This window comes from Lissotriton helveticus, chromosome 6, assembly GCF_964261635.1.
Source record: "Lissotriton helveticus chromosome 6, aLisHel1.1, whole genome shotgun sequence".
NCBI lineage: Eukaryota > Metazoa > Chordata > Amphibia > Caudata > Salamandridae > Lissotriton > Lissotriton helveticus.
This window is the reverse complement of record NC_136067.1, coordinates 2,047,653,801-2,047,665,735: the sequence shown is the minus strand read 5'-3', so window position 1 is coordinate 2,047,665,735 and position 11,935 is coordinate 2,047,653,801. Positions and strand designations below refer to the sequence as shown.

General features: G+C 46.9%; 1 non-coding gene across 1 annotated transcript; it reads left to right on the top strand.

Annotated features, from left to right (window-relative positions):
* The first annotated feature begins 11,520 nt into the window (after positions 1-11,520).
* Positions 11,521-11,733, top strand: LOC144765399 (small nucleolar RNA SNORA73 family). The gene has a single exon (XR_013597390.1). It is a non-coding gene; the product is annotated as a small nucleolar RNA SNORA73 family (small nucleolar RNA).
* Positions 11,734-11,935: the final 202 nt, after the last annotated feature.

Below are 11,935 nucleotides of genomic sequence, written 5' to 3'. Positions count from 1 at the left end.
ACCTAATACACAAAATCCTGTCTGGGGTGGTGCTAGCACCTCCCAAGGCAGGAAACCCTTTGTCTGAGTCTCCCTTGCTGGAAGGACTCCCAGCAGCAGGAGGTCAGACTTGTGTCTGTGGTGGCAGCATCCATTTTGTGATGCTGAGGCTCGAGTTAACTTTAACCGGGGTTTACAGTTACATACATGTCGTGTCCCTCTAGAAGGGTGGAATGCTAACCCCGTCACCAGAATTGGCGAGGGGTTAGTATTCCAATTCGTATGACACCTTACTCGACATGTTTTGATAATGCTATGCCAAAGTTAGCATTTAACCGCGAGGATTATAATGCACTTAAGAGTATATGGTATAGCGTTATCATGGAACAGCTATAAGGACTTGGTTCCGCACGCTGCAAACGGGCTCAGCTCATGCCAGAGCACCACCTCACATAATTCCAAGCACTCTGCCTTCAGGATTGATAAGGCCTGCCATAGGAGTGACTGATAGGAACATATGTGTCCATTTTAGGGTTAGATATAGGAATACTATATCTAAAGCAAAGGGTGATTACACCACCTTGCCCCAGCTGTCGTGCAGCCAGTTGTGTCAGATTTGGGTGGCCAGCCAGGGGTGGCATAATACATGTTGCAGCCCCTGGTAGGCCCTGGGTACACCTATGCCCTGGATACCCAAGGTATACTGTACAGGGACTGATAAGGTGGCCCAGTACCAATTGGTAAATGCACCTAGGGTACATGGTTGTAATTTAGAGAGAGAACAGCTAGGCTGTGGGTCTGATTAGCAGGCCCACAGCCAGGGAAAGTCGTAAACCAGTGAAGCAAAAAGCAATCTGGGGTGGCCATGGGATTGCAGACCCCACTCTCCTACATATACCTCTGATGGCAATGCTGATGTATACCTCAAATGGCAATGCTGATGTATACCTCAAATGGCAATGCTGATGTATACCTCCGACGGCAATGCTGATGTTTACCTCTGATGGCAATGCTGATGTATACCTCAAATGGCAATGCTGAGGTATACCTCAAATGGCAATGCTGATGTATACCTCAAATGGCAATGCTGATGTATACCTCTGACGGCAAAGCTGATGTATACCTCAAATGGCAATGCTGATGTATACCTCCGACGGCAATGCTGATGTATACCTCTGATGGCAATGCTGATGTATACCTCTGACGGCAATGCTGATGTATACCTCTGATGGCAATGCTGATGTATACCTCCGAAGGCAATGCTGATGTATACCTCTGACGGCAATGCTGATGTATACCTCTGACAGCAATGCTGATGTATACCTCTGACGGCAATGCTGATGTATACCTCTGACAGCAATGCTGATGTATACCTCTGACGGCAATGCTGATGTATACCTCCGACGGCAATGCTGATGTATACCTCAAATGGCAATGCTGATGTATACCTCCGACGGCAATGCTGATGTATACCTCCGACGGCAATGCTGATGTATACCTCTGACGGCAATGCTGATGTGTACCTCTGATGGCAATGCTGATGTATACCTCTGATGGCAATGCTGATGCATACCTCCGTTGGCAATGCTGATGTATACCTCCAACGGCAATGCTGATCTATACCTCCGACGGCAATGCTGATCTATACCTCCGACGGCAATGCTCATGTATACCTCCGACAGCAATGCTGATCTATACCTCCGACGGCAATGCAGATCTCTACCTCCGACGGCAATGCAGATCTCTACCTCCGACGGAAATGCTGATCTATACCTTCGACGGCAATGCTGATCTATACCTCCGACGGCAATGCTGATGCATACCTCCAACGGTAATGCTGATCTATACCTCCGACGGCAATGCTGATCTACACCTCCGACGGCAATGCTGATGTATACCTCCGACGGCAATGTTGATGTATACCTCCGACGGCAATGCTGATCTATACCTCCGACGGCAATGCTGATGTATACCTCCGACGGCAATGCTGATGTATACCTCCGACGGCAATGCTGATGTATACCTCTGATGGCAATGCTGATGTATACCTCCGACGGCAATGCTGATGTATACCTCTGACGGCAATGCAGATGTATACCTCAAATGGCAATGCTGATGTATACCTCAAATGGCAATGCTGATGTATACCTCAAATGGCAATGCTGATGTATACCTCCGACGTCAATGCTGATGTATACCTCCGACGGCAATGCTGATGTATACCTTTGACGGCAATGCTGATGTATACCTCCGACGGCAATGCTGATGTATACCTCGACGGCAATGCTGATGTATACCTCTGATGGCAATGCTGATGTAGACCTCAAATGGCAATGCTGATGTAGACCTCAAATGGCAATGCTGATGTATACCTCCGATGGCAATGCTGATGTATACCTCTGATGGCAATGCTGCTGTATACCTCAAATGGCAATGCTGATGTATACCTCAAATGGCAATGCTGATGTATACCTCCGATGGCAATGCTGATGTATACCTCTGATGGCAATGCTGATGTATACCTCCGACGGCAATACTGATGTATACCTCTGATGGCAATGCTGATGTATACCTCTGACGGCAATGCTGATGATGTATACCTCCGACGGCAATGCTGATGTATACCTCTGATGGCAATGCTGATGTATACCTCCGACAGCAATGCTGATGTATACCTCCGATGGCAATGCTGATGTATACCTCAAATGGCAATGCTGATGTATACCTCTGACGGCAACGCTGATGTATACCTCAAATGGCAATGCTGATGTATACCTCCGACGGCAATGCTGATGTATACCTCTGATGGCAATGCTGATGTATACCTCCGACGGCAATGCTGATGTATACCTCAAATGGCAATGCTGATCTATACCTCCGACGGCGATGCTGATCTATACCTCCGACGGCAATGCTGATGTATACCTCCGACAGCAATGCTGATGTATACCTCCGACGGCAATGCTGATCTATAACTCCGACGGCAATGCTGATCTATACCTCCGACGGCAATGCTGATCTATACCTCCGACGGCAATGCTGATCTATACCTCCGACAGCAATGCTCATGTGTACCTCCAACGGTATTGCTGAACTATACCACCGACGGCAATGCAGATCTATACCTCCGACGGAAATGCTGATGTATACCTCTGACGGCAATGCTGATGTATACCTCCAACGGTAATGCTGAACTATACCACCGACGGCAATGCTGATCTAAACCTCCGATGGCAATGCTGATGTATACCTCCGACGGCAATATTGATGTATACCTCCGACGGCAATGCTGATCTATACCTCCGACGGCAATGCTGATCTATACCTCAGACGGCAATGCTGATCTATACCTCCGACGGCAACGTTGATGTATACCTCCGACGGCAATGCTGATGTATACCTCCGACGGCAATGCTGATGTATACCTCCGACGGCAATGCTGATGTATACCTCCGAAAGCAATGCTGATGTATACCGCCGATGGCAATGCTGATGTATACCTCTGACGGCAATGCTGATGTATACCTCCGACGGCAATGCTGATGTATACCTCCGACGGCAATTCTGATGTATACGTCCAACGGCAATGCTGATGTATACCTCCGACGGCAATGCTGATGTATACCTCCGACGGCAATGCTGATGTATACCTCCGAAAGCAATGCTAATGTATACCTCCGATGACAATGATGATGTATACCTCCGACGGCAATGCTGATGTACACCTCCGACGGCAATGCTGATGTATACCTCCAACGGCAATACGGATGTATACCTTCGACGGCAATGCTGATGTATACCTCCGAAAGCAATGGTGATGTATATGTACATAGAGACGGGGGAAATGTAAAATGGCCCCCAGAGTGCAGGGAAAAAGCTCCCTGCATCTCAGGCTATCTATGTTTTGTATTGAGACAACAAACACCAGCTCTGAGAGTTTATTTTCTCAATCCAAAGAAGTATGACAAGTGGGAGCTTTAAAAATGGTGTCTGCTCTACAAGCATGCAGTGCTCTGAAAGGGCGGCTGCTGCCACGGCTGCCCTCACAGTACAGAAATCCCAGCCAGGTAGGTGGGGGATCTTTAACAGGTTGGACAGTCCTCGGCTTGAGTGGCGGAGGCCATGAGGCTGTACCCTGTGGCAGAGGACCAGACTGCGCACCAGTTCTAAATGCCCCCTATGCATGGTCTACACGGTTATACTAGGCTGGGCATTTGCCATATCAAGCATGCCTGATGATCTTTGTATATTGAAGCAAACGCAAGGAGATGATGGACGAAGAGCTGAAACTTTTCAGACACTCACCTCCAGTCACGGGTCTGGGTTGAATCCATCATCGTTCTTAAGCTCACTTTGCCACCCCAGTTCAGAAACAGCCATATGCCAATCAGTCTTGACCTTGTGCCTCATGGGAACAGTCCAGCCCAAACTGCCGAGACATGTCTTCCCTGGACCGGAAACAAGCTTCCTAGGACCGGTTTCGGGGTAACACCCCTTCATCAGCCAGGCTAATCCAGTGGCAAAGTGAACAAGGGACCCACGTCTGGGCATACCCTGCCAACTTAGGGTGAACAAAGAAAACACAAGGAGATGATGCACAGAGCGCTATGTATGATTTTGATGATTTATCAAGTTATCCTCTATGATGTTCTCATAGTGCAAGAGCAAAAACAGAGCTGATGATTGTACTAAAATGAAGTCATGGGTCACTCCAAACAGATAAATAAACACAGAATGGTGCAAGATGTTGTGCGGGCAGCGAGGAGCCGCAGGGAGGTCATCAAACCTGCTGAGGAAGCTGGCTGGAGCGAAGCCTCTGAACCTTTGCCAGAGAGTAAATGCTGCAGCAGTTCCAGTAAAATATAAATGTCAGTTTTTTTATGTTCCGCTCAGTAATAAGCACTTTACGGCTCAGTGGATAAGGGGATTATTTAAAAGGCAGATACTGTGTCATTTACTTGTACTGTTTTGTAAAACAGGATGACAGAAGCATCCATAAACCCCTTCTAGGTGCAGTATGTTGTGCAGGTGCACACACGGAGGTTCTTAGGGTCCTGGTCTGATCAAACACCAGGTCCATGCGTCACAGGAGTCAGTGGTGAACAGCCTTTACAACGCAACTTTTACAACGCACTACCATTACGACGCAACTTTTACAACGCAAACTATTACAACGCATAGCGCTTGGGGGCGCTCTAGGATAGGGAATAGGTTTAATGTACTATCCAACACCTTCCCTACTATCCACGGGGACTGGAGTTGGAATAGTAAATTAAACTATTCACTATCCAGCGCCCAAAAGCATTATGCGTTGTAATGGTATGCGTTGTAAAAAATGCGATGTAAAGGTAGGCGTTGTAAAAGTATGCGTTGTAACGTCATACATCCGGAGTAAGTATAGCACAAAAGGCAACTGTGTAACCTCAAAAGGGAACTAGGTATTAATTACACCGAAAACTCGCATGGTTCCTCGGGCAATCATTCAAAATACCGTCTTATCTAATGGAGCTGGAGTCACCACCATCTGGAAGAAGTTCCAACAGGCCAACAAAGTATTACATGACAAAAGCTGCTCCTATTTTATTTATATATTATTTTTACAATGCAGTATATATGGTTGAGAAGATATATCTTGTTGCAGTGCAGCGGTATTATTCCGCAGAAACGCCTCGCCGCTCAGTAAGTAAAGTGCATTGGAGGTGCAACTAAGATATTTTACAAAAGATAGCGTATTCTGAATTTAAAAATAAGAACTAGAGACTAAAATCCTCACTGGTTGGCACTTGTTTTCATCCAGATACATTACAGGATCCAGTTACGTACTGAACTTTAGCCAAATTAGGTCTTGTTCTTAATCAAAGGCAAATGAACGTTTCAGACCCAAAAGGCAATTTAATCGAGTCTTCCTCAGGGCTGATCCAATAAGTTACAGTGCACACTCCGTCTCCAGTAAAACGACACAAAAACATTTACAAGCAAAATTCACCTACAATTCATTTAACACAGTGGTTATCATGCTTCAAATACAGGTAGTCCCCTTCGGCTGTGGTTCCCAGGGCTTGCTGTATGGTTGCTTCATGCATCAAGCAATCATGTGCCAGCAGAGAAGTGTACCAGTGGAATGAGGAAAAGCAGCAGGTCAGCATGGCTTTGTATGCACACCTACACTGGGACAGTGTCCAGCAAGAGATGGAAAGACCCCACTAAGGTTTCTTTCTCTGCCTGGTGGAATCTTCTCTGCTATCACCATAGACTAGACAGAGCTTTTGTCAATACTTCTCAATAACGTATTTGATGGGAAGCCTGCTGGTCTCCACTTACCAACTATTTATCCTCATCTGCACTTCGTAACAAGGCAGTTCCTTCGTTCACCAACCACCATGAGTATTTTATTCGTTTTGCCCTTTTCCTTTTTTGTGATGTTTCTATAAGCCAATGTATATTTCTTATTCTGTCTTTAGCAGCCAATACAATTACTATATCGGAGTAGGTTTAAATATGATACCAGATTAGGATATCACTTTATCTTCTTCTTTTATCTCCCCCCTTTTCTTTTTCCTTCTTTCTTTCCTTTTCCTCCTCTTTTCCTTTTTCTACTTCCTTCTTTCTTTCTTTTTCTTTCTTAATCCTTATTCCCTTTTTCTCACACTTCTTTTTTGAAAATTGTAAAAAGCTACTTTGTTTCAAGCTACAACTTTTTTAATATTGCATTTTTCTCCTGGAGTATTTTACACCATTGGTAGATATTGTGTGTTTCCTTGTGTTTTTCTTTCCACTATATTATATGTTTAGTTTTGTTACTTTTTTACTATTTTCTTTATTGCACTCCTGTATATCGTGCAAATGGTTTCTATTTGCTTCAATAAAGCTCTTTAAACAAAAAAAAAACATGGGCTTGTGTGGAAAAAGCAGTTCACCAAGCACTGTGACACAGGACATTGGGTGGTGGGTCACCACGTTACCATGCTGATGTGCAGGAAGAGCAGAGTACGCGTACAAGATGAACACGGGCTTGTGCAGCATCAGATGATGTACAAGAATATGAGCTCCTTGGGGTCATGAACAGAAAGAGGAGTCGCTCGAGTTCTCAGCAGTAAGACAGCATGTGCAAGAAGGGAACCAGGGCTTTTCTTTAGAATCTTTTGTTCTGTGTGATGGGCATGTATGCTGGTGGTATGCATGATGACGGTCCCACATCACGGAAGCCACGGACGAGGGAGGATGCAGAGACTGCCTGGGGTTTAGTGGACCCAACAAGTACCCCTTGTCCTGAAACGGCATTGACTCCGTTTTCTTGTCAGTTTACCAAATCAGAAATTCTGACTAGGCTGGAATAATTGTTGATATAAAATATATATCGCCTCACATTGATAGCAATATCTTTGTACATCTGTATATACACATAAACGCACTTCGTTGACAACATTAGTGAGTGACAGGGGGATCTGACCCGGTCCTGACGAAGAGGCTTTACGCCTCGAAACATGTTGACACGAACAGGAGAGCAAGCCCATTAATAAGCTTTCTGTCTCTCCGCCTCACCCCTTTGTAACGATACCAGCCAGTGACTATTAAATATTTTTTCTTTCACTAGGCCAGGTATTATTTTAAAACTCACTTTTCCTATCACCCCTGACCTTACTGACACTCACTCCAATACACTCACATAGCACCCACAAAATAAGGTGCTCCAGCGTAGTCGCTCGTCATAGCACGCCCCGTCCGGAAGCGGGACGGGAAGACCCCGATGATGAAGCATGACACCAAGGGCCCTTTTGGTGTGTGAGGGGTATTTTAACAAATACTGTGTATGCCAAGAACATCTGGACACACAGGTAACCTGGAACAGGTGGACCTTTTTGATTATTTGTGACGGTCCTGGACTACATACTTTAGATGTGCAACGAATGATACAGACATGACTGACACCAGTGAGACTCCAATGGAGGGCGGTACGTCGATCCTCTCCTGGAATGTCAATGGATTGGGACGTGAAATCAAACGGGGTGTAATTATCCAATACCTTATACGCTGAGCTCCGGATTTGGTGCTACTCCAGGAGACCCACTAGATGGTAGCCAAATGAAAGATGTTGACGAGCGGGGATATCGCTTGGTAGCTCATGCAGGTTACACCTCTGGCTCTACAGGGTTTGCTATATTACTAAGACAAACCTTTTCCCTGGAGTTTGCCCGGTGTCGGGCAATAACCAGGGGTGCTTTGGACTGGTGGGTTGGAGATGGAATGGCTTGATCATAATAATGGCCTCGTCTGATTACCCCCTGCAGCTATAAACAGCGGACTTGACAGACTTGGGGACCCTACTCCTGCAGGTTCCTAGTGGGCAGCTTGTCCTGGGGGAAGCCTTCAATCGGGTCATGGAATGAGGCCATGGTCCGAGCAAGAAAGGGTGTCCCCAGAGGCTGTCCGCATTTGAAGCAATTTGTGGTGATGTGAGGCCTAGTGCACGCATAGAGATACTGCAACCCATCTACATGACAATACTTCTTCTACTCAGAGAAAGTTAACTTACACTCGCACTTAGATGACCTATGTACATACCTTTTACACTTGCCCAAGTCGCAAGTGCCTGCTTCTTGGCCTGAGGTATCTCAGATCACTCCCCGCTTTATGTAGAAGTGGGTATACATAGGCGTAGAGACCTTAGTGCTGGAAAATAGACCCCTGGTTATTAAAACAAAAGGGAGTAGCAGACAATCTACAATATGCCACTTAACACTATTTTCAAGAAAATACTAATAACAGTGCAGCCGGAATGTTACTCTGGGAGGCACATAAAATGGTGCTGCTGGGCTAGGCAATATCACTGGCAACGGCCAAGTGAAAGGACCGGTGGAAACAGATGCAGAACATCAAAAAACACCTATTACAAATAGAAAGGCAAAACGTGGAGCAATCCAGCGAGAGTTTGCTACACCACCTAGAACTCACCTGGCCGAAATACTATAACTGAACCACCAACGCAGCATGTAACCACTATATGGCGTTCAACAGCGTCTTTAAGAGGTGTGCAACAAAGCAGGGAATATAATGGCATGGAAGCGTAGGAGGAAGGAGACAGCACGTGGGGGGAGAAATCTTGTAGGAAAATTACAGGCGCCTTACACATTGCAAAAGAGTTTGACCGCCATTATACGGAGCTCTGTACATCAGTGCTGACAGGTGACTTGCGCAGCCAAGATGGCGGACGCAATCTAACACGGTTCTGTCCAAAAACCCTATTTATGTACCTAAATTCTCTTTTTTCGCCAGCAACCGACGCCTGAAACAATGATGATCATAGTCCTTGTTGCACCTTGCACAGGCGGAACTGCCTCGTTCACCGACACAACCCTATGGCCACTGGAGATGTGCTGAGACCATGTCGCCCTGCCCCTTGCTTCTATTGGGCTTCAGGGCCTAGACTCGCTGTAATGGCACTTTACAGCACCAACCAGTGGAGCATTCACCGACCGGCCGCTTCTGCCCGCAGGGTCCTGGCCTGTACATCAGCAGTGACATCATTGGAGCCAGAGGGAGCCCCAGCCACGTTAAACAACCCCTGGCTGGAGCGTCGACTCATGGTAAGGGCCGCGCACACTTAAAGAGGCGCTACTGCTCCCTTACACATGCAGCCCTGCTCTGGCCACTCTGATGCGTGTGAAGCCCGGTGCTCTATACAGAGGCCACTGCAGTACATGGCTCGGTGCGGGGTAGTGAGGGCCTGAGTGGCCCGCTGCCGACCGCAGACGGAGCCCCTAGCCCTGCCCTGACACCAGGCTCGCTATGAGGATCACCGGTGGCAGTAGAACTTGAGGCTCCTCAATGCTCTGTTGCACAGTGCTGCCAAGAGACCCCCACTGGAGCATAACAATAGCCTGGAGGCATATGCTGCATGACTCAGAGACAGGGAGAGATGTAATCCCCCAAGGCAGTGCCTCTTAAGCTCCCTGGAGCTGGGCTGCTCCGTGCTCCACATACTAGCCAATTGCTTAGGCCTGAAGGTTTCCTGATCTGCACCTACCTGGGTGCACCATAAGATGGGGAGCGGGGCCAGTCTTTGCAAAGGACTTTTAGACTCCCCGATCATTGCTGAGGAAAGTGACGTTCTCTGCTGCCATCTCATTCGCTCTGTGCCGTGCCCACGCTGGTATCCCTTCTCACCTGCTGGCTAACTGTACCCCAAGTGGCCGTCTGCAATTGAGTGCATGAGTGTAGCACACTTCGTTCTCCTTTCTGTATCCTCTGCCCTCTCAACCGCTGACTGCGCTGGCACCCTTGCTGTAGTGCTTCACTGCATGGCCACACTGGGCTGCTCATGCTTCGGTGCCTGTGTGGGTAGACAGGCATCAGCATGAGGGTCCTTCAGTGCAGTGGTTTGAAGTGCTCTCTTGGAACTCGCAAACTTTCTGCACTACCATGGGGCGCTTACACTTGCACACCCAGAATACATTTTTGCGCTTGTCAATGACCACCGGCATGGCGACTGCTGGCCCTGACTTCTCAAATATCTCCGGCCATCCCCTGTCCATCAGGGACAAACTGGACATAGTTCTGGAAGCCACAGAGAAAACGTGCACTTCTCTAGAGAGCACCACTTGACAACAAGATAGAAAATGTGACAATGAACCTCACACTGCTTTACGGGGAATCACCGCAAACTAGCTGATAAAGTTCACACCAAGAAGCAAGCCATTGTTTAACTTCAGCTACAATCCCAGAAAGCTGAAGCATCCCCTGCAAACACTTGCATACTGGGTTCATGCACTGGAGTACAGGACAGAAGATGCAGAGTGTCGTTTCAGGAAGAACAATGTCTGCATGGTCGGCCTCCCCAAGGGAACTGAGGGACACAACGCAGTCACCTACTTTGAACGCTGGATGCCAGTTGCTCTTTCACAGTTCTACTCAATTGAAAGGGCCCACAGCATCCCAGGGAGGAAGCCTCTGCTTGGCTTTAATCACACACCGTTGCTCTTCAGCTTACTTCATTACCGCAATTTCATTCTGTGGGAAACTCAGACACTCAAAGACATCGTTGCTGAAAATGCCAGCGTAATGTTTTTCCCAGATTACCCCGTGGCGGTGCAATGATAAAAATATTTGTCACTGAGCCATATAGTCTAGTGATGGTGAACATCACTAGGTGAAGACTTAGTCTAGTGATGATCAGATTGCCATAGTACTGCGCCTGAATCATGATGACTCTTGTCTGGTACACATTTGCTAGGTCAGAATTTGTACACCGCTCAAGATCAGGCACATCTTTTATAGTCCATCTCTTCATTTGAGCTAATCTGGAGAAGAGTTAAAATGTGTGATAACCTAAAACTACTTTAGCACAACTGGAAAAAGGAAGGCACTTTAGTAACATAACATGGGTGGATTATGTGAAAACCTTTACCTTGTACCAATGCGGAACGTTTCCTATGCACAACTACACATGCCCTGAAGATGGAACAAGTACAGGTTGGTTGTGGCTTGCTGGATGTGAGTAAAAGTTAGTTTATTTGCATTGTAATCTGTTACTTTAATGGTTACCCAATACCTGTGGGAGGTTGCTCTCTCTCCGCTCTGTCCTAGTGGCTTATGGGAGCATAGGCCTTTGGCCCATGACGTACAGTCCCGTTCCATGCTGTTGGAGAACAAGTTTTGCTTGCAGTCTTCAGGTTGCTGAGCTCCATCCTGTATATTCCTACGACTTCCCAGTCCTTCGGACAATGACTGAGGAGACAAACCATGCAGGGTACACAATGTAGCGTGTGGATGTGTTGTAACATAGCCCTTTGCTACTGGGGCAGGTCAAATATTTCGTTTGTGAAATCTTTTAGCTGTATTAATAGTGGTCTTTCTTTTCTTTAGCTTAACAATCTCTACATTTATGGGTAAATAACCGGGATAATCCTCTTCCGGTCTGATGTACTATGTGCTTATGAGTGCTCTGATGGGATGGATG